Source organism: Phyllobates terribilis, unplaced genomic scaffold (genome assembly GCF_046119375.1).
Source record: "Phyllobates terribilis strain yellow unplaced genomic scaffold, ASM4611937v1 Scaffold_3__8_contigs__length_932513732, whole genome shotgun sequence".
Classification (NCBI taxonomy): Eukaryota; Metazoa; Chordata; class Amphibia; order Anura; family Dendrobatidae; genus Phyllobates; species Phyllobates terribilis.
The window spans coordinates 671,333,474-671,357,211 of record NW_027362763.1 but is presented as its reverse complement, the minus strand read 5'-3'; the positions used below and the strand labels follow the sequence as shown (position 1 = coordinate 671,357,211).

At 48.8% G+C, this 23,738-nt stretch overlaps 1 protein-coding gene across 2 annotated transcripts in view; it reads right to left on the bottom strand.

Moving 5' to 3' along the window:
• Nucleotides 1-22,944, bottom strand: part of TOGARAM2 (TOG array regulator of axonemal microtubules 2) — a 232,916-nt gene extending 209,972 nt beyond the window's left edge. Inside the window, exon 1 of one of the 2 annotated variants that reach the window (XM_073671789.1) lies at nt 22,147-22,944. The gene's annotated coding sequence lies outside the window, so the exon portion shown is untranslated. Of the gene's footprint in view, nt 1-16,611; nt 16,816-22,146 lie in introns of those variants that run through there. The other variant, XM_073671787.1, reaches the window with a different exon arrangement.
• Nucleotides 22,945-23,738: the final 794 nt, after the last annotated feature.

Below are 23,738 nucleotides of genomic sequence, written 5' to 3'. Positions count from 1 at the left end.
GTAGTTATATTCTTGTACATAGGAGCAGTATTATAGTAATTATATTCTTGTACATAGGAGCAGTATTATAGTAGTTATATTCTTGTACACAGGGGCAGTATTATAGTAGTTATATTCTTGTACATAGGAGCAGTATTATAGTAGTTATATTCTTGTACATAGGAGCAGTATTATAGTAGTTATATTCTTGTACATAGGAGCAGTATTATAGTAGTTATATTCTTGTACATAGGGGGCAGTATTATAGTAGTTATATTCTTGTACATAGGGAGCAGTATTATAGTAGTTATATACTTGTACATAGGAGCAGTATTATAGCAGTTATACTCCTGTACATAGAGGGCAGTATTATAGTAATTATATTCTTGTACATAGGGGGCAGTATTATAGTAGTTATATTCTTGTACATAGGAGCAGAATTATAGTAGTTATATTCTTGTACATAGGAGCAGTATTATAGTAGTTATATTCTTGTACACAGGGGGCAGTATTATAGTAGTTATATTCTTGTACATTGGGAGCAGTATTATAGTAATTATATTCTTGTACATAGGAGCAGTATTATAGTAGATATATTCTTGTACATAGGAGCAGTACTATAGTAGTTACATTCCTGTATATAGGGGGCAGTATTATAGTAGTTATATTCTTGTACAGAGGAGCAGTATTATAGTAGTTATATTCTTGTACATAGGAGGAGTATTATAGTAGTTATATTCTTGTACATAGGAGCAGTATTATAGTAGTTATATTCTTATACACAGGGGGCAGTATTATAGTTGTTATATTCTTGTACATGGGAGCAGTATTATAGTAGTTATATTCTTGTACATAGGAGCAGTATTATAGTAGTTATATTCTTGTACATAGGAGCAGTATTATAGCAGTTATATTCTTGTATATAGGGGCAGTATTATAGTAGTTATATTCTTGTACATAGGGGCAGTATTATAGTAGTTATATTCTTGTACATAGGAGCAGTATTATAGCAGTTAGATTCCTGTACATAGGGGGCAGTATTATAGTAGTTATATTCTTGTACATAGGGGGCAGTATTATAGCAGTTATATTCTTGTACATAGGAGCAGTATTATAGTAGTTATATTCTTGTACATAGGAGCAGTATTATAGTAGTTATATTCTTGTACACAGGGGGCAGTATTATAGTAGTTATATTCTTGTACATAGGAGCAGTATTATAGTAGTTATATTCTTGTACATAGAAGCAGTATTATAGTAGTTATCTTCTTGTACATAGGAGCAGTATTATAGTAGTTATATTCTTGTACATAGGGGGCAGTATTATAGTAGTTATATTCTTGTACATAGGGATCAGTATTATAGTAGTTATATTCTTGTACATAGCGGGCAGTATTATAGTAGTTATATTCTTGTACATAGGGAGCAGTATTATAGTAGTTATATTCTTGTACATAGGAGCAGTATTATAGTAGATATATTCTTGTACATAGGAGCAGTATTATAGTAGCTATATTATTGTACATAGGAGCAGTATTATAGTAGTTATATTCTTGTACATAGGGTCAATATTATGGTAGTTATATTCTTGTACATAGGAGCAGTATTATAGTAGTTATATTCATGTATATAGGGGCAGTATTATAGTAGTTATATTCTTGTACATAGGCGCAGTATTATAGTAGTTATATTCTTGTACATAGGAGCAGTATTATAGCAGTTATATTCCTGTACATTGGGGGCAGTATTATAGTAGTTATATTCTTGTACATAGGGGGCAGTATTATAGTAGTTATATTCTTGTACACAGGAGCAGTATTATAGTAGTTATATTCTTGTACATAGGAGCAGTATTATAGTAGTTATATTCTTGTACATAGGGGCAGTATTATAGTAGTTATATTCTTGTACATAGGGGCAGTATTATAGTAGTTATATTCTTGTACATAGAGAGCAGTATTATAGTAGTTATATACTTGTACATAGGAGCAGTATTATAGCAGTTATATTCCTGTAAATAGGGGGCAGTATTATAGTACTTATATTCTTGTACATAGGGGGCAGTATTATAGTAGTTATATTCTTGTACATAGGAGCAGAATTATAGTAGTTATATTCTTGTACATAGGAGCAGTATTATAGTAGTTATATTCTTGTACACAGGGGGCAGTATCATAGTAGTTATATTCTTGTACATAGGAGCAGTATTGTAGTAGTTATATTCTTGTACGTAGGGAGCAGTATTATCTATATATATAATCGTCTTATCCCGTCTGCCTGTCTGTCTGTGTGTCTGTCTGTCCAGGAAATCCCACGTCGCTCATTGGTCCGGCAGCGGCCAATCAGCGCCGGGGGATTTCTAAAAAAAAAATGGCGGCCGTTAGCGGCTCATCTCCCGGCCGGCAACAGCTGAAGGAACCCGACCGCCGGACCCATCTGCGGGACGGAGATGCAGCCGGGAGATGAGCGGCGCGAGGCGCTCATCTCCCGGCCGGTAGCAGCGGATGGACCGCCGGCGCCGCTGACCTCCATGCGGAAGGGAGGACCGGGGAGCGGCGCTGCGGGTCGGGATACTTCTCCTGCGAGCGCCCGCTACGTCCCGGGTTCGCGCAGCGTAAGTACCCGCACAGGCAGCGCAGCTCCCCGGTCCTCACCAAGACGATTCGGTGATTGGTCGCGGTCTTCGGACCCGACCAATCACTGATCTTAGCGCAAAGTTTAAACACTATTGTGCTGATTGGTCGCCGACGCTGCCCGCGACCAATCACCAATTTGGGCGCCAAATTTAAATATCGGCCGCGACCAATCAGCACAGCGGTGTTTAAATGTGGAGCCAAGATCGGTGATTGGTCGCGGCCGATATTTAAATTTGGCGCCCAAATCGGTGATTGGTCGCGTGCAGCGTCCGCGACCAATCAGCACAGTAGTGTTTAACTTTGGCCGCAAGATCAGTGATTGGTCGCGGGTCAAGTCCGCGACCAATCAACTATTTGTGCGGCACATTTAAGTAGCGGCCGCGACCAATTGGATGTCAGCGCCGCTCCCCGGTCCTCCCTTCATGCCCTAGCCGCATGGTGTTACAAATGTCCGGACATTTGTGTTAAAAAACGCTGATTGGTCGCTGGCGCTGCCCGCGACCAATCACCGATTTCGGTGCCAAATTTAAATATCGCCCGCGACCAATCACCGATCTTGGCTCCACATTTAAACACCGCTGTACTGATTGGTCGCGGACGCTATTTAAATGTGCCGCCCAAATCGGTGATTGGTCGCGCACAGCGTCGGCGACCAATCAGCACAGCGGTGTTTAACTTTAGCGCCAAGATCACTGATTGGTCGCGTGCGGAGAGCGCGACCAATCAGCGAATCGTATTGGTGAGCGGGGAGCGGAATCGTATTAGTGAGGACCGGGGAGCGCCGCTGCCTGTGCGGATACTTCCACTCCGAGAAGCCGAGAGATGAGCGACTGCTCGCAGCAGAAGTATCCCGACCCGCAGCGCCGCTCCCCGGTCCTCCCTTCACACCCTAGCCGCTGATCTCCCCACAGTATCCGCATGGTGTTACAAAGGTCCGGACATTTGTGTTAAAAATCGCTGATTGGTCGCTGGCGCTGCCCGCGACCAATCACCGATTTGGGCGCCAAATTCAAATATCGGCCGCGGTGTTTAAATGTGGAGCCAAGATCGTGATTGGTCTCGGCCGATATTTAAATTTGGCGCCCAAATCGGTGATTGGTTGCGGGCAGCGTCAGCGACCAATCAGCGATTTTTCACACAAATGTCCGGACCTTTGTAACACCATGCGGATACTGTGGGGACATCAGCGGCTAGGGTGTGAAGGGAGCGGCGCTGCGGGTCGGGATACTTCTGCTGTGAGCAGTCGCTCATCTCCCGGCTTCTCGGAGTGGAAGTATCCGCACAGGCAGCGGCGCTCCCCGGTCCTCACTAATACGATTCCGCTCCCCGCTCCTCACCAATACGATTCGCTGATTGGTCGCGCTCTCCACACCCGACGAATCAGTGATCTTGGCGCTAAAGTTAAACACCGCTCTACTGATTGGTCGCGGCCGCTGCCCGCGACCAATCACCGATTTGGATGCCACATTTAAATAGCGGCCGCGACCAATCACAGATCTTAGCGCCACATTTAAACACTGGTGTGCTGATTGGTCACGGACGCTGACCGTGACCAATCACCGATTTGGGCGCCACATTTAAATAGCGGCCGCGACCAATCGCCGATCTTGCCGCGACATTTAAACACTGCTGTGCTAATTGGTCGCGGACGCCAGCCGCGACCAATCAGCGAGCTTGGCGCCAAATTTAAACAACGCTCTGCTCATTGGTCACGGACGCCAGACGCGTGCAATCAGCGAGATTGGCGCCAATTTTAAACAACGCTCTGCTGATTGATCGCGTTCGCTGGCCGAGATCAATCAGCAGTATTGGCGCCAAATTTAAACCCCACTCTGCTAATTGGTCGCGGTCGCCGGCAGCGACCAATCAGCAGTATTGGCGCCAAATTTAAACCTCTCTCTGCTGATTGGTCGCGGCCGTCAGCCGCGAACAATCAGCGAGATTGGCGCCAAATTTAAACGCTCTGCTGATTGGTCGCCGGCCGCGACTAATCAGCGATTTTGGTGCCAAATTTAAACACGCTCTCCATTCCTCACTAACACGGTTCGCTGATTGGTCGCGGCCACCGCCCGCGACCAATCAGCGATTTTGGCGCCAAATTTAAACACCGCTCTGCTGATTGGTCGCGGCCGCCATCCGCGACCAATCAGCCAGATTGGCGCCAAATTTAAACAACGCTCTGCTGATTGGTCGAGGCCGGCGACCGCGACCAATCAGCAGAGCGATGCAGAGCGGGGTTTAAATTTGGCCCCAAAGTCGCTGATTAGTCGTCGCTGACGGCCGCGACCAATCAGCAGAGCGTTGTTTAAATTTTGCGCCAAAATCGCTGATTGGTCGCGGCCGGCGGCCTCGATCAATCAGCAGTATTGGCGCCAAATTTAAACACCGCTCTGCTGATTGGTCGTGACTAATCAGCGATTTTGCTGCCAAATTTAAACACGCTCTCCAGTCCTCACTAACACGGTTCGCTGATTGGTCGCGGCCGCCGCCCGCGACCAATCACCAATATTGCCGCCAAATTTAAACACCGCTTTGCTGATTGGTCGCGGTTGCCGAACGCGACCAATCAGCGATTTTGGCGCAAAATTTAAACACCGCTCTGCTAATTGCGCCCCGTCACCCGCATACCTATTCTAGAATACCCGATGCATTAGAATCGGGCCATCATCTAGTCTATATACTGTATATAATCGTCTTATCCCGTCTGTCTGTCTGTCTTTCTGTCCAGGAAATCCCGCGTCGCTCATTGGTCTGCCAGCGGCCAATCAGCGCCGCGGGATTTCTGAAAAAAGATGGCGGCCGTTAGCGGCTAATCTGCGGGACGGAGCTCAGCGGCGATGCAGCCGGGAGATGACCGGCGCGAGGCGCTCATCTCCCGGCCGGCAACAGCAGAAGGAACCCGACCGCCGGACCCATCTGCGGGACGGAGATGCAGCCGGGAGATGAGCGGCGCGAGGCGCTCATCTCCCGGCCGGTAGCAGCGGAAGGACCGCCGGCGCCGCTGACCTCCATGCGGAAGGGAGGACCGGGGAGCGGCGCTGCGGGTCGGGATACTTCTGCTGCGAGCGCCCGCTATGTCCCGGGTTCTCGCAGCGTAAGTAGCCGCACAGACAGCGCCGCTCCCCGGTCCTCACCAAGACGATTCGATGATTGGTCGCGGTCTTCGGACCCGACCAATCACTGATCTTAGCGCAAAACTTAAACACCGCTGTGCTGATTGGTCGCCGACGCTGCCCGCGACCAATCACCAATTTGGGCGCCAAATTTAAATATCGGCCGCGACCAATCAGCACAGCGGTGTTTAAATGTGGAGCCAAGATCGGTGATTGGTCGCGGCCGATATTTAAATTTGGCGCCCAAATCGGTGATTGGTCGCGGTCAGCGTCCGCGACCAATCAGCACAATAGTGTTTAACTTTGGCGGCAAGATCAGTGATTGGTCGCGGGTCAAGACAGCAACCAATCACCGATTTTGGCGCCACATTTAAATAGCGTCCGCGACCAATCCACACAGCGGTGTTTAAATGTGGAGCCAAGATCGGTGATTGGTCGCGGCCGATATTTGAATGTGGCGCCCAAATCGGTGATTGGTCGCGGGCAGCGTCTGCGACCAATCAGCACCGTAGTGTTTAACTTTTGCGGCAAGATCCGTGATTGGTCGCGGGCCAAGACAGCGACCAATCACCGATTTGTGCGGCACTTTTAAATAGCGGCCACGACCAACTGGATGTCAGTGCCGCTCCCCGGTCCTCCCGTCACACCCTAGCCGCATGGATGTCAGCGGCGCTGCCTGTGCGGCTACTTCCGCTGCGAGAACCCGGGACATGAGCGGGCGCTCGCAGCAGAAGTATCCCGACCCGCAGCGCCGCTCCCCGGTCCTCCCTTCACACCCTAGCCGCTGATGTCCCCACAGTATCCGCATGGTGTTACAAAGGTCCGGACATTTGTGTTAAAAATCGCTGATTGGTCGCTGGCGCTGCCCGCGACCAATCACCTATTTGGGCGCCAAATTTAAATATCGGCCGCGACCAATCACCGATCTTGGCTCCACATTTAAACTCCGCTGTGCTGATTGGTCGCGGACGATATTTAAATTTGGCGCCCAAATCGGTGATTGGTCGCGCCCAGCGTCGGCGACCAATCAGCACAGCGGTGTTTAAATGTGGAGCCAAGATCGGTGATTGGTCGCGGCCGATATTTAAATTTGGCGCCCAAATCGGTGATTGGTCGCGGGCAGCGCCAGCGACCAATCAGCGATTTTTAACACAAATGTCCGGACCTTTGTAACACCATGCGGATACTGTGGGGACATCAGCGGCTAGGGTGTGAAGGGAGGACCGGGAAGCGGCGCTGCGGGTCGGGATACTTCTGCTCCGAGCGCCCGCTCATGTCCCGGGTTCTCGCAGCGGAAGTACCCGCACAGGCAGCAGCGCTCCCCGGTCCTCACTAATACGATTCCGCTCCCCGCTCCTCACCAATACGATTCGCTGATTGGTCGCGTGCGGAGAGCGCGACCAATCAGTGATCTTGGCGCTAAAGTTAAACACCGCTCTGCTGATTGGTCGCGGCCGCTGCCCACGACCAATCACCGATTTGGGCGCCACATTTAAATAGCGGCCGCGACCAATCACCGATCTTGCCTCCAGATTTAAACACTGCTGCGCTAATTGGTCGCGGACGCCAGCCGCAACCAATCAGCGAGCTTGGCGCCAAATTGAAACAACGCTCTGCTGATTGGTCGCGGATGCCAGACGCGTCCAATCAGCGAGATTGGCGCCAAATTTAAACAACGCTCTGCTGATTGGTCGCGGACTCCAGCCGTGACCATTTAACGAGATTGGCGCCAAATTTAAGCAACGCTCTGCTGATTGATCGCTGTCGCTGGCCGAGATCAATCAGCAGTATTGGCGCAAAATTTAAACACCGCTCTGCTGATTGGTCGCGGTTGTTTGCCGTGACCAGTCAGCAGTATTGGCGCCAAATTTAAACCTCACTCTGCTGATTGGTCGCAACCACCGGCCGCCACGAATCTTCGTTTTTTGTGCCAAATTTAAACAACACTCTGCTGATTGGTTGCGGTCGCTGGCCGCGACCAATCAGCAGTATTGGGGCCAAATTTAAACCCCGCTCTGCTGATTGGTCGCGGTCGCCGGCCGCGACCCATCAGCATTATTGGTGCAAAATTTAAACCTCGCTCTGGTGATTCGTCGCGGCCGCCAGCCGCGAACAATCAGCAAGATTGGCGCCAAATTTAAACACCGTTATGCTGATTGGTTGAGGCCGCCGGCCGCGATCAATCAGCGATTTTGGCGCCAAATTTAAACAACGCTCTGCTGATTGGTCGCGGCCAATTATGATAGTAATTATATTCTTGTACATAGGGGGCAGCATTATAGTAGTTATATTCTTGTACATAGGGGGCAGTATTATAGTAGTTATATTCTTGTACATAGGGAGCAGTATTATAGTAGTTATATTCTTGTACATAGGGGCAGTATTATCTACTATATAATCGTCTTATCCCGTCTGTCTGTCTGTCTGTCTCTCTGTCTGTCCAGGAAATCCCGCGTCGCTCATTGGTCCGGCAGCGGCCAATCAGCGCCGCGGGATTTCTGAAAAAAGATGGCGGCCGTTAGCGGCTCATCTACGGGACAGAGCTGAGCGGCGATGCAGCCGGGAGATGACCGGCGCGAGGCGCTCATCTCCCGGCCGGCAACAACAGAAGGACCCCGACCGCCGGACCCATCTGCGGGACGGAGATGCAGCCGGGAGATGAGCGGCGCGAGGCTCTCATCTGCCGGCCGGTAGCAGCGGAAGGACCGCCGGCGCCGCTGACCTCCATGCGGAAGGGAGGACCGGGGAGCGGCGCTGCGGGTCGGGATACTTCTGCTGCGAGCGCCCGCTATGTCCCGGGTTCTCGCAGCGGAAGTAGCCGCAGAGGCAGCGGCGCTCCCCGGTCCTCACCAAGACGATTCGATGATTGGTCGCGGTCTTCGGACCCGACCAATCACTGAACTTAGCGCAAAACTTAAGCACCGCTGTGCTGATTGGTCGCAGGCGCTGACCGCGACCAATCACCGATTTGGGCGCCAAATTTAAATATCGGCCACGATCAATCAGCACAGCGGTGTTTAAATCTGGAGCCAAGATCGGTGATTGGTCGCGGCCGATATTTAAATTTGGCGACCAAATCGGTGATTGGTCGCGGGCAGCGTCCGCGACCAATCAGCACAATAGTGTTTAACTTTGGCGCCAAGATCAGTGATTGGTCGCGGGCCAAGACAGCGACCAATCACCGATTTGTGCGGCAGATTTAAATAGCGGCAGCAACCAATTGGATGTCAGCGCCGCTCCACGGTCCTCCCTTCACACCCTAGCCGCATGGATGTCAGCGGCGCTTCCTGTGCGGGTACTTCTGCTGCGAGAACCCGGGACATGAGCGGGCGCTCGCAGCAGAAGTATCCCGACCCGCAGCGCCGCTCCCCGGTCCTCCCTTCACACCCTAGCCGCTGATGTCCCCACAGTATCCGCATGGTGTTACAAAGGTCCAGACATTTGTGTTAAAAATCGCTGATTGGTCGCTGGCGGTGCCCGCGACCAATCACCGATTTGGGCGCCAATTTTAAATATCGGCCGCCACCAATCAGCACAGCGGTGTTTAAATCTGGAGCCAAGATCGGTGATTGGTCGCGTCCGATATTTAAATTTGGCGCCCAAATTGTTGATTGGTCGCGGCCAGCGCCAGCGACCAATCAGCGATTTTTAACACAAATGTCCGGACCTTTGTAACACCATGCGGATACTGTGGGGACATCAGCGGCTAGGGTGTGAAGGGAGGACGGGGAGCGGCGCTGCGGGTCGGGATACTTCTGCTCCGAGCGCCCGCTCATGTCCCGGGTTCTCGCAGCGGAAGTAGCCGCACAGGCAGCGGCGCTCCCCGGTCCTCACTAATACGATTCCGCTCCCTGCTCCTCACCAATACGATTCGCTGATTGGTCGCGCTCTCCACACCCGAGCAATCAGTGATCTTGGCGCTAAAGTTAAACACCGCTCTGCTGATTGGTCGCGGCCGCTGCCCGCAACCAATCACCGATTTGGGCGCCACATTTAAATAGCGTCCGCGACCAATCACCGATCTTGCCGCCACATTTAAACACTGCTGTGCTGATTGGACGCGTCCAATCAGCGAGATTGGCGCCAAATTTAAGCAACGCTCTGCTGATTGGTTGCGGACTCCAGCCGCGACCAATCAACGAGATTGGCGCCAAATTTAAGCAACGCTCTGCTGATTGATCGCGGTCGCTGGTCGAGATCAATCAGCAGTATTGGCGCAAAATTTAAACACCGCTCTGCTGATTGGTCGCGGTTGTCGGCCGTGACCAGTCAGCAGTATTGGCGCCAAATTTAAACCTCACTCTGCTGATTGGTCGCAACCACCGGCCGCGACCAATCTGCGTTTTTTGTGCCAAATTTAAACAACTCTCTGCTGATTGGTCACGGTCGCCGGCCGCGACCCATCAGCATTATTGGTGCCAAATTTAAACCCTGCTCTGCTGATTGGTCGCGGCCGCCAGCCACGAACAATCAGCGAGATTGGCGACAAATTTAAACACCGCTCTGCTGATTGGTCGCGGTTGTCGGCCGTGACCAATCAGCAGTATTGGCGCCAAATTTAAACCTCACTCTGCTGATTGGTCGCAACCACCGGCCGCGACCAATCTGCGCTTTTTTGTGCCAAATTTAAACACCGCTCTGCTGATTGGTCGCGGCCGGCGACCAATCAGCGATTTTGGCGCCAAATTTAAACCCCGCTCTGCATCGCTCTGCTGATTGGTCGCGGTCGCCGGCCGCGACCAATCAGCACTATTGTCGCCAAATTTAAACACCTCTTTGCTGATTGGTCGCGGTCGCGACTAATCAGCGATTTTGGTGCCAAATTTAAACACCGCACTGCTGATTGGTCGCGGCCGCCATCCGCGACCAATCAGCGAGATTGGCGCCAAATTTAAACAACGCTCTGCTGATTGGTCGCGGTCGCCGGCCTCGACCAATCAGCGATTTTGGCGCCAAATTTAAACAACGCTCTGCTGTTTGGTCGCGGCCGGCGACCAATCAGCGATTTTGGCGCCAAATTTAAACCCCGCGCTGCTGATTGGTCACGGTCGGCAGCCACGACCAGTCAGCAGTATTGGCGCCAAATTTAAACAACGCTCTGCTGATTGGTCGCGACTAATCAGCGATTTTGGTGCCAAATTTAAACACGCTCTCCAGTCCTTACTAACACGGTTAGCTGATTGGTCGCGGCCGCCGCCCGCGACCAATCATCGATATTGCCGCCAAATTTAAACACCGCTTTGCTGATTGGTCGCGGTTGCCGAACGCGACCAATCAGCGATTTTGGCGCCAAATTTAAACACAGTTCTGCTGATTGCACCCGGTCGGCCGCATACCTATTCTAGAATACCCGATGCATTAGAATCGGGCCACCATCTAGTAGTAGTTATATTCTTGTACATAGGAGCAGTATTATAGTAGTTATATTCTTGTACATAGGGGGCAGTATTATAGTAGTTATATTCTTGTACATAGGAGCAGTATTATAGTAGTTATATTCTTGTACATAGGAGCAGTATTATAGTAGTTATATTCTTGTACATAAGGGGCAGTATTATAGTAGTTATATTCTTGTACATAGGATCAGTATTATAGTAGTTATATTCTTGTACATAGGGGCAGTATTATAGTAGTTATATTCTTGTACATAGGAGCAGTATTATAGTAGTTATATTCTTGCACATAGGGGCAGTATTATAGTAGTTATATTCTTGTACATAGGGGGCAGTACTATAGTAGTTATATTCTTGTACATAGGAGCAGTATTATAGTAGTTATATTCTTGTACATAGGAGCAGTATTATAGTAATTATATTCTTATACATAGGGGCAGTATTATAGTAGTTATATTCTTGTACATAGGGGCAGTATTATAGTAGTTATATTCTTGTACATAGGGGGCAGTATTATAGTAGTTATATTCTTGTACATAGGAGCAGTATTATAGTAATTATATTCTTATACATAGGGGCAGTATTATAGTAGTTATATTCTTGTACATGGGGCAGTATTATAGTAGTTATATTCTTGTACATAGGGGCAGTATTATAGTAGTTATATTCTTGTACATAGGAGCAGTATTATAGCAGTTATATTCTTGTACATAGGAGCAGTATTATAGTAGCTATATTCTTGTACATAGGAGCAGTATTATAGTAGCTATATTCTTGTACATAGGAGCAGTATTATAGTAGCTATATTCTTGTACATAGGAGCAGTATTATAGTAGTTATATTCTTGTACATAGGAGCAGTATTATAGTAGCTATATTCTTGTACATAGGAGCAGTATTATAGTAGCTATATTCTTGTACATAGGGAGCAGTATTATAGTAGTTATATTCTTGTACATAGGAGCAGTATTATAGTAGTTGTATTCTTGTACATAGGAGCAGTATTATAGTAGTTATATTCTTGTACATAGGGGGCAGTATTATAGTAGTTATATTCTTGTACATAGGAGCAGTATTATAGTAGTTATATTCTTGTACATAGGAGCAGCATTATAGTAGTTATATTCTTGTACATAGGAGCAGTATTATAGTAGTTATATTCTTGTACATAGGAGCAGTATTATAGTAGCTATATTCTTGTACATAGGAGCAGTATTATCTATCTATATAATTGTGCTATCCCGTCTGTCTGTCTGTCTATCTGTCTGTCTGTCTGTCTGTCTGTCCTGGAAATCCCGGGTCGCTGATTGGTCCGGCCGCGGCCAATCAGCGACTAGGCATTTCAGAAAAACATGGCGGCCATTAGCGGCTCATGTGCGGCACGGAGGTCAGCAGCGATGCAGCCGGGAGATGCAGCCGGCTGCTCGCAGCATAAGTCCCCCGACCGCAGGCGCCGCTGACCTACATGCGGCTATCGTCTGAAGATCAGCGGCTACGGCCGCTTGTCTCCCGAGGACTAGTGTTACGCCCCTCCCCTCCTTTCCCCTCCTCTCCTCTCCCATCCCCTCTCCCCTCCTCCCGTCCCTCCCCCCGCTCGATCAGGATCCCGACACCTAGCGTCATACTCACCCCACCCCGTGCCTGCGCAGCAGCTCCTGTGTCTTCTGCTGCTGCTCTGTCACGTCTCAGGTCAGAGGGCGCGGTGACGTCTTTACACCGCGTTCTCTTCTGAGCGGTCACAACGCGCAGCGAGAAGATGCCGGCTACGCTGGAGTCCAGAGAAGCAGTGAGGTGAGTATTGGATTTTTTTTTTTTTGTATGAGGCCATAGGGGACCTGCATGGGGCACTATGGGGAGATGGGACATCCTGCATGGGGTATTATATAGGGAGGATGTGACAGCCTGCATGGGACATTGTATGGGGGGAGAGGTGACATCCTGCATGGGGCATTATATGGGGGGAGAGGTGACATCCTGCATGGGCCATTATATGGGGGAGAGGTGACATCCTACATGGGGCTTTATATGGGGGGAGAGGTGACATCCTGCATGGGGCATTATATGGGGGGAGAGGTGACATCCTGCATGGGGCATTATATGGGGGGAGAGGTGACATCCTGCATGGGGCATTATATGGGGTAGAGGTGACATCCTGCATGGGGCATTATATGGGGGAGAGGTGACATACTGCATGGGGTATTATATAGGGGGAATGTGACATCCTGCATGGGGCATTATATGGGGGGGGGGAGGTGACATCCTACATGGGGTATTATATAGGGGAGAGGTGACATCCTACATGGGGCATTATATGGGGGAGAGGTGACATCCTACATGGGGCTCTATATGGGGGAGAGGTGACATCCTGCATGGGGCATTATATGGGGGGAGAGGTGACATACTGCATGGGGTATTATATAGGGGGGATGTGACATCCTGCATGGAGCATTATATGGGGAGGGGGTGACATCCTACATGGGGTATTATATAGGGGAGAGGTGACATCCTACATGGGGCATTATATGGGGGAGAGGTGACATCCTGCATGGGTCTTTATATGGGGGAGAGCCGGTGACATCCTGCATGGGGCATTATATAGGGGGGATGTGACATCCTGCATGGGGTATTATATACGGGGGATGTGACATCCTGCATGGGGTATTATATACGGGGGATGTGACTTCCTGCATGGGGCATTATAAAGGAGGGTCGGGAGACATATGCTAGAATACGCGATGTGTTAGAATCTGGCCACCATCTAGTACTAGTTATATTCTTGTACATAGGGGGCAGTATTATAGTAGTTATATTCTTGTACATAGGAGCAGTATTATAGTAGTTATATTCTTGTACATAGGAGCAGTATTATAGTAGTTATATTCTTGTACATAGGGGGCAGTATTATAGTAGTTATATTCTTGTACATAGGTGACAGTATTATAGCAGTTATATTCTTGTACATAGGAGCAGTATTATAGTAGTTATATTCTTGTACATAGGGGGCAGTATTATAGTAGTTATATTCTTGTACATAGGGGGCAGTATTATAGTAGTTATATTCTTATACATAGGGGCAGTATTATAGTAGTTATATTCTTATACATAGAGGCAGTATTATAGTAGTTATATTCTTATACATAGGAGCAGTATTATAGTAGTTATATTCTTGTACATAGGAGCAGTATTATAGTAGTTATATTCCTGTACATAGGAGGCAGTATTATAGTAGTTATATTCTTGTACATAGGGACAGTATTATAGTAGTTATATTCTTGTACATAGGGAGCAGTATTATAGTAGTTATATTCTTGTACATAGGAGCAGTATTATAGTAGTTATATTCTTGTACATAGGAGCAGTATTATAGTAGTTATATTCTTGTACATAGGAGCAGTATTATAGTAGTTATATTCTTGTACATAGGAGCAGTGTTATAGTAGTTATATTCTTGTACATAGGGAGTAGTATTATAGTAGTTATATTCTTGTACATAGGGGCAGTATTATAGTAGTTATATTCTTGTACATAGGGGGCAGTATAATAGTAGTTATATTCTTGTACATAGGAGCAGTATTATAGTAGTTATATTCTTGTACATAGGAGCAGTGTTATATTAGTTATATTCTTGTACATAGGGAGTAGTATTATAGTAGTTATATTCTTGTACATAGGGGCAGTATTATAGTAGTTATATTCTTGTACATAGGGGGCAGTATAATAGTAGTTATATTCTTGTACATAGGAGCAGTATTATAGTAGTTATATTCTTGTACATAGGGGCAATATTATAGTAGTTATATTCTTATACATAGGAGCAGTATTATAGTAGTTATATTCTTGTACATAGGGGGCAGTATAATAGTAGTTATATTCTTGTACATAGGAGCAGTATTATAGTAGTTATATTCTTGTACATAGGAGCAGTGTTATAGTAGTTATATTCTTGTACATAGGGGGCAGTATTATAGTAGTTATATTCTTGTACATAGGAGCAGTATTATAGTAGTTATATTCTTGTACATAGGGGCAGTATTATAGTAGTTATATTCTTGTACATAGGAGGCTATATTATAGTAGTTATATTCTTGTACATAGGGGGCAGTATTATAGTAGTTATATTCTTGTACATAGGGGGCAGTATTATAGTAGTTATATTCTTGTGCATAGGGGGCAGTATTATAGTAGTTATATTCTTGTACATAGGGGACAGTATTATAGTAGTTATATTCTTGTACATAGGAGCAGTATTATAGTAGCTATATTCTTGTACATAGGGGGCAGTATTATAGTAGTTATATTCCTGTACATAGGGGGCAGTATTATAGTAGTTATATTCTTGTACGTAGGGGGCAGTATTATAGTAGTTATATTCTTGTACGTAGGGGGCAGTATTATAGTAGTTATATTCTTGTACGTAGGAGCAGTATTATAGTAGTTATATTCTTGTACATAGGGGGCAGTATTATAGTAGTTATAATCTTGTACATAGGGGCAGTATTATAGTAGTTATATTCTTGTACATAGGAGCAGTATTATAGTAGCTATATTCTTGTACATAGGGGGCAGTATTATAGTAGTTATATTCTTGTACGTAGGGGGCAGTATTATAGTAGTTATATTCTTGTACATAGGAGCAGTATTATAGTAGTTATATTCTTGTACATAGGGGGCAGTATTATAGTAGTTATAATCTTGTACATAGGGGCAGTATTATAGTAGTTATATTCTTGTACATAGGAGCAGTATTATAGTAGCTATATTCTTGTACGTAGGGGGCAGTATTATAGTAGTTATATTCTTGTACATAGGAGCAGTATTATAGTAGCTATATTCTTGTACATAGGGGGCAGTATTATAGTAGTTATATTCCTGTACATAGGAGGCAGTATTATAGTAGTTATATTCTCGTACATAGGGGCAGTATTATAGTAGTTATATTCTTGTACATAAGGAGCAGTATTATAGTAGTTATATTCCTGTACATAGGGGGCAGTATTATAGTAGTTATATTCTTGTACATAGGGGCAGTATTATAGTAGTTATATTCTTGTACATAGGGGGCAGTATTATAGTAGTTATATTCTTGTACATAGGGGCAGTATTATAGTAGTTATATTCTTGTACATAGGGGGCAGTATTATAGTAGTTATATTCTTGTACATAGGGGCAGTATTATAGTAGTTATATTCCTGTATATAGGGGCAGTATTATAGTAGTTGTATTCTTGTACATAGGTGCAGTATTATAGTAGTTATAATCTTGTACATAGGGGCAGTATTATAGTAGTTATATTCTTGTACATAGGTGCAGTATTATAGTAGTTATAATCTTGTACATAGGGGCAGTATTATAGTCTTCTGTTAGTGACATTACATCATTTTATTGAAATACAGTCACTCTATAAAGTATCTCAATCCTCTGGAGATGTGACATGTTTCTGTATATATGAGCAGTATATACCCCCTATGTCACATCTGCAGAGAGCACTGACCTGATTCCCAGCATTGTACGGCATCCACTTGAAGCAGTTATGGGGTCTCGCGTCGCCCCTGGATCTGATCACTGCTCCCCACTTGACCACGCGTCGGCCCAAGTGCCCATCTATTCTTTATATGTTATAAACAGGGCATTAATATTCCCATCAGCAGTCCGGGGGTCTGTTATTTCGGTGTTGGCCCTGACAACTGTTCCCATGGCTGTAAATCATCTTAAGTCATCTCACGACCCCCCTCGGCCAACAGAAGCACAAGGGGGAGAATGAGTTGAGTATTAACCAGTTGCACACCAGACTCCAGCACATGAATGGCTGCCATGTATACCCATGGGGCTCTGCTGATGGGGGCTTTGTTGGAAAGCGGGGGGGGGGGTGGATGGGATTAGTAATTATCTAGTTCAGTCTGTGAATAGTTAATATTGTTCACATTCCAGTCAGGTAACAGAGCGAGGGCCGACAGGAATCCACAGAAAACAAAACTAGGACGTCGTCATTGTGGAACCACGCTATAAAAATTCTGAAATATTCAGACTTTACCACTTTAATTACTATTGGGAAACAGTCAGTGGGTAGGAAAGATGGAAGTCACTTTTTGTGAGGATCTGGTGTAATATAAAAGTTAATCTTCTTAGAAATAAAAAGTTCTACAACTTTCTAAAACTCTTTGGGTCGATTCATTATTTCATTTACTTTTTTTTCCTTTCTAGATGTTTTTGGCAGATTCGTCAATTGTGACTTTTTTAAAGAAAGTTGAAAAATTTGGTGCAAATGTGATCAAAGTCGCCCCCCCGTCCCCGGAGCGATTGGATGGGGGCAAAATACACTGCTCAAAAAAATAAAGGGAACAGTGAAATACCCCATCCTAGATCTGAATGAATGAAATCTTCTCATTGAATACTTTGTTCTGTAGAAAGCTGAATGTGCTGACAACAAAATCACACAAAAATCATCAATGGAAATCACATTTATTAACCAATGGAGGCCTGGATTTGGAGTCACCCCCAAAATTAAAGTGGAAAAACTCACTACAGGCTGATCCAACTTTGATGTAATCTCCTTAAAACAAGTCAAAATGAGTCTCAGTATTGTGTGTGGCCTCCACGTGCCTGTATGACCTCCCTACAACGCCTGGGCATGCTCCTGATGAGGCTGAGTATTGTGTGTGGCCTCCACGTGCCTGTATGACCTCCCTACAACGCCTGGGCATGCTCCTGATGAGGCTGAGTATTGTGTGTGGCCTCCACGTGCCTGTATGACCTCCCTTCAACGCCTGGGCATGCTCCTGATGAGGCTGAGTATTGTGTGTGGCCTCCACGTGCCTGTATGACCTCCCTACAACGCCTGGGCATGCTCCTGATGAGGCTGAGCATTGTGTGTGGCCTCCACGTGCCTGTATGACCTCCCTACAACGCCTGGGCATGCTCCTGATGAGGCTGAGTATTGTGTGTGGCCTCCACATGCCTGTATGACCTCCCTACAACGCCTGGGCATGCTCCTGATGAGGCTGAGTATTGTGTGTGGCCTCCACGTGCCTGTATGACCTCCCTACAACGCCTGGGCATGCTCCTGATGAGGCTGAGTATTGTGTGTGGCCTCCACGTGCCTGTATGACCTCCCTTCAACGCCTGGGCATGCTCCTGATGAGGCTGAGTATTGTGTGTGGCCTCCACGTGCCGGTATGACCTCCCTGCAACGCATGGGCATGCTCCTGATGAGGCTGAGTATTGTGTGTGGCCTCCACATGCCTGTATGACCTCCCTACAATGCCTGGGCATGCTCCTGATGAGGCTGAGTATTGTGTGTGGCCTCCACGTGCCGGTATGACCTCCCTACAACGCCTGGGCATGCTCCTGATGAGGCTGAGTATTGTGTGTGGCCTCCACATGCCTGTATGACCTCCCTTCAACGCCTGGGCATGCTCCTGATGAGGCTGAGTATTGTGTGTGGCCTCCACGTGCCGGTATGACCTCCCTACAACGCCTGGGCATGCTCCTGATGAGGCTGAGTATTGTGTGTGGCCTCCACATGCCTGTATGACCTCCCTACAATGCCTGGGCATGCTCCTGATGAGGCTCAGTATTGTGTGTGGCCTCCACGTGCCTGTATGACCTCCCTACAACGCCTGGGCATGCTCCTGATGAGGCTGAGTATTGTGTGTGGCCTCCACGTGCCTGTATGACCTCCCTTCAACGCCTGGGCATGCTCCCGATGAGGCTGAGTATTGTCTGTGGCCTCCACGTGCCTGTATGACCTCCCTACAATGCCTGGGCATGCTCCTGATGAGGCTCAGTATTGTGTGTGGCCTCCACGTGCCTGTATGACCTCCCTACAACGCCTGGGCATGCTCCTGATGAGGCTGAGTATTGTGTGTGGCCTCCACGTGCCTGTATGACCTCCCTTCAACGCCTGGGCATGCTCCCGATGAGGCTGAGTATTGTGTGTGGCCTCCACGTGCCTGTATGACCCCCCTACAACGCCTGGGCATGCTCCTGATGAGGCTGAGTATTGTGTGTGGCCTCCACGTGTCTGTATGACCTCCCTACAACGCCTGGGCATGCTCCTGATGAGGCTGAGTATTGTGTGTGGCCTCCACGTGCCTGTATGACCTCCGTTCAACGCCTGGGCATGCTCCCGATGAGGCTGAGTATTGTGTGTGGCCTCCACGTGCCTGTATGACCTCCCTACAACGCCTGGGCATGCTCCTGATGAGGCTGAGTATTGTGTGTGGCCTCCACGTGCCTGTATGACCTCCCTACAACGCCTGGGCATGCTCCTGATGAGGCTGAGTATTGTGTGTGGCCTCCACGTGCCTGTATGACCTCCATACAACGCCTGGGCATGCTCCTGATGAGGCTGAGTATTGTGTGTGGCCTCCACATGCCTGTATGACCTCCCTACAACACCTGGGCATGCTCCTGATGAGGCTGAGTATTGTGTGTGGCCTCCACGTGCCTGTATGACCTCCCTACAACGCCTGGGCATGCTCCTGATGAGGCTGAGTATTGTGTGTGGCCTCCACGTGCCTGTATGACCTCCATACAACGCCTGGGCATGCTCCTGATGAGGCTGAGTATTGTGTGTGGCCTCCACATGCCTGTATGACCTCCCTACAACACCTGGGCATGCTCCTGATGAGGCTGAGTATTGTGTGTGGCCTCCACGTGCCTGTATGACCTCCCTACAAGGCCTGGGCATGCTCCTGACGAGGCTCAGTATTTTGTGTGGCCTCCACGTGCCTGTATGACCTCCCTTCAACGCCTGGGCATGCTCCTGATGAGGCTGAGTATTGTGTGTGGCCTCCACGTGCCTGTATGACCTCCCTACAACGCCTGGGCATGCTCCTGATGAGGCTGAGTATTGTGTGTGGCCTCCACATGCCTGTATGACCTCCCTACAACGCCTGGGCATGCTCCTGATGAGGCTCAGTATTGTGTGTGGCCTCCACGTGCCTGTATGACCCCCCTACAACGCCTGGGCATGCTCCTGATGAGGCTGAGTATTGTGTGTGGCCTCCACGTGCCTGTATGACCTCCCTACAACGCCTGGGCATGCTCCTGATGAGGCTGAGTATTGTGTGTGGCCTCCACGTGCCTGTATGACCTCCCTTCAACGCCTGGGCATGCTCCTGATGAGGCTGAGTATTGTGTGTGGCCTCCACGTGCCTGTATGACCTCCCTACAACGCCTGGGCATGCTCCTGATGAGGCTGAGTATTGTGTGTGGCCTCCACGTGCCTGTATGACCTCCCTACAACGCCTGGGCATGCTCCTGATGAGGCTCAGTATTGTGTGTGGCCTCCACGTGCCTGTATGACCTCCCTACAACACCTGGGCATGCTCCTGATGAGGCTCAGTATTGTGTGTGGCCTCCACGTGCCTGTATGACCTCCCTACAACACCTGGGCATGCTCCTGATGAGGCTCAGTATTGTGTGTGGCCTCCATGTGCCTGTATGACCTCCCTACAACGCCTGGGCATGCTCCTGATGAGGCTCAGTATTGTGTGTGGCCTCCACGTGCCTGTATGACCTCCCTACAACGCCTGGGCATGCTCCTGATGAGGCTGAGTATTGTGTGTGGCCTCCACGTGCCTGTATGACCTCCCTACAACGCCTGGGCATGCTCCTGATGAGGCTGAGTATTGTGTGTGGCCTCCACGTGCCTGTATGACCTACCTACAATGCCTGGGCATGCTCCTGATGAGGCTGAGTATTTTGTGTGGCCTCCACGTGCCGGTATGACCTCCCTACAACGCCTAGGCATGCTCCTGATGAGGCTGAGTATTGTGTGTGGCCTCCACGTGCCTGTATGACCTCCCTACAATGCCTGGGCATGCTCCTGATGAGGCTGAGTATTGTGTGTGGCCTCCACGTGCCTGTATGACCTCCCTACAACGCCTGGGCATGCTCCTGATGAGGCTGAGTATTGTGTGTGGCCTCCACGTGCCGGTATGACCTCCCTACAACGCCTGGGCATGCTCCTGATGAGGCTGAGTATTGTGTGTGGCCTCCACGTGCCGGTATGATCTCCCTACAACGCCTGGGCATGCTCCTGATGAGGCTGAGTATTGTGTGTGGCCTCCACGTGCCTGTATGACCTCCCTACAATGCCTGGGCATGCTCCTGATGAGGCTGAGTATTGTGTGTGGCCTCCACGTGCCGGTATGATCTCCCTACAACGCCTGGGCATGCTCCTGATGAGTCTGAGTATTGTGTGTGGCCTCCACGTGCCTGTATGACCTCCCTACAATGCCTGGGCATGCTCCTGATGAGGCTGAGTATTGTGTGTGGCCTCCACGTGCCTGTATGACCTCCCTACAACGCCTGGGCATGCTCCTGATGAGGCTGAGTATTGTGTGTGGCCTCCATGTGCCTGTATGACCTCCCTACAACGCCTGGGCATGCTCCTGATGAGGCTGAATATTGTGTGTGGCCTCCACGTGCCGGTATGATCTCCCTACAACGCCTGGGCATGCTCCTGATGAGGCTGAGTATTGTGTGTGGCCTCCACGTGCCTGTATGACCTCCCTACAATGCCTGGGCATGCTCCTGATGAGGCGGAGTATTGTGTGTGGCCTCTGACTCGCCCCCTGGGCCGTGGGGCACTCGGATCCGGGCAATTAGGGAACGATGGGAGTAGTAGTTGCAACCCGGTTCCGTGGCTCAGGGTGGTCAGGCCAGTGGTAGTAAGTTATATTGATTATGTCCGACTACGCCACCCGTGGATTGCGGTTATTAGGAACCGCCGCTGCTTGCAGACCGCTGGGGCTGATGAGGTGTGCAGCTAGGGTAGTGTGACTCCCCACGGGAAGAGTGCGGCCCCAGGGCAGTATAGTGGATGGTGGGAGTGATGGTAGTGAGAGTCCCAGTGATGATAGTGCTGGAGGAGCAAGGAGCACACAGACAACAGGTTGCAGTTCAGGGTCTTTACTGAAACAGGCAAACTGACCCATAAACAGTCCCAGCTAGGAGGGGACCTGGATGTCTGAGAGCAACGGGGAAATTGGCCCTGGTCAGGGTGAGGGTGTAAGCCTACCGTGCTTTCTGCGCTCCTTCTGGCTATCTCCTCCTGATAGGATAACAGCCCACGTTTCCGAGCTTTCCGTGCTTTCTCGCCTGTATGGCCTGCGACGTGGGTTCCTTTCTGCTCCCAGCCTTGTACGGCTTTACTGGTCCCTTCTGTTGTGGCAGGGCCTCCAGGCTTCTTAGGCCAAGGAATGTACAGTCCCTTGCGGGCTGGTTCTCTGCTGGGGGATGTGGAATCCTTCCAGCCTCAGACACCAAAGTCTGGTAAAGTTAAGTCTTTTCTCTGCCAAGACAGGCTCTCTTCGCCTCTTGTCTCTGGCTGGTGGCTCTCTCCTACTGCCACACTTCCTCTTAGGTGCAGTGCAACTTTCTGTCCCTGCTCCACTCTGGGACACGTCTCAAAGCTGAGACAGGAAATCCAGTTCTCCCTAACCCTGTCCCCAGTACCAGCTTTTATAGGGGCAGCCTGCTCCCCCTACTGGCCTGAGACAGGAGGCATTGCATGCTAATGTTCCCCTGGCCAGAGAACCTCCCCCTTGCTCTCAGACACAGCTTTAATTACACTCGTGGCATCCAGGCCTGGGTGACACATTCCCCCCTAGTGAAATTTAGTACTCCGGGACTAAACAATAAACAAAGACAATATGCATAACAATAACACATTAATAGACAGACGACGCACAAATTGCGTTCTTTAGGTCACAGTGTGGTCTGTGACCGGGTGTCCATATCACCAGCACAACGGGAGCCTTAACCAGGTGGGGGTCTGTCCTACCCCAAGTCCTTTACAGTCTTAGTTCATTCCTGGGTTAGGCTCAGAATGCAGTCCATACAAGGTCCCGGTTATAAAAAGTCCATAACCTGTGAGTCCTTACGGTTGCTGCAAGAGACTGAAACACTCTATTAATAAACATGCAGGTAACTTTGGCAAACAATTCAACATTTGGCAACAGGGTTATTTACAATTTAGTGCACCCTATATTCTCCAGCGAGCGGGTATCTGTCCCTTTGTGCTCCTGGTTGACCTCCTTAACCCACTGTCTGGTGGTGGACCAACCTGGCTTTCCCCACTAGCGTTAGGGGTACAGCTACCAGCTGGGTGTACAGGTAGGGCAGGCAGCTGTCTGCGGGTCCTTTGGCTTACCGCAGGCATGGCAGGCTCACTGTCAGCAGAGGGTTGACTCTCCTGGGCTGCTTGAACAGGCTCTTCTGCCTCTGGAACCGCTTACTCCTCTTCACCTTCCGGCTCTGATGTTGGTTGTTGCTGTGCCGGTTGCAGGAAATGCAGGACAGGTACCACTATGGCATCATTTATGCGAGTCCAGGACTGAGGGAACTCTCCGAGGACGGTGCTGATCATTTCTTCCTTGTCCTCTGCGGGTTCAAGGTCACTCTGATCCTCTTCTGCACTACGGAGTTGCTCGGGGCACCTTTTGAGATGGTCTCTGGAGACGACACTAGTGGTTTCTCCTCCGTCCTTGGTGATTACGCACACCTTTGGGTTGTCGTGGTCAGACTGCAGTACGGTGTAGGGTTCCCTTTCCCACTGGTCGTCCAACTTATGTAGCCTTCTTTTTCGCTTTAGGACTTGCTCACCAGGTT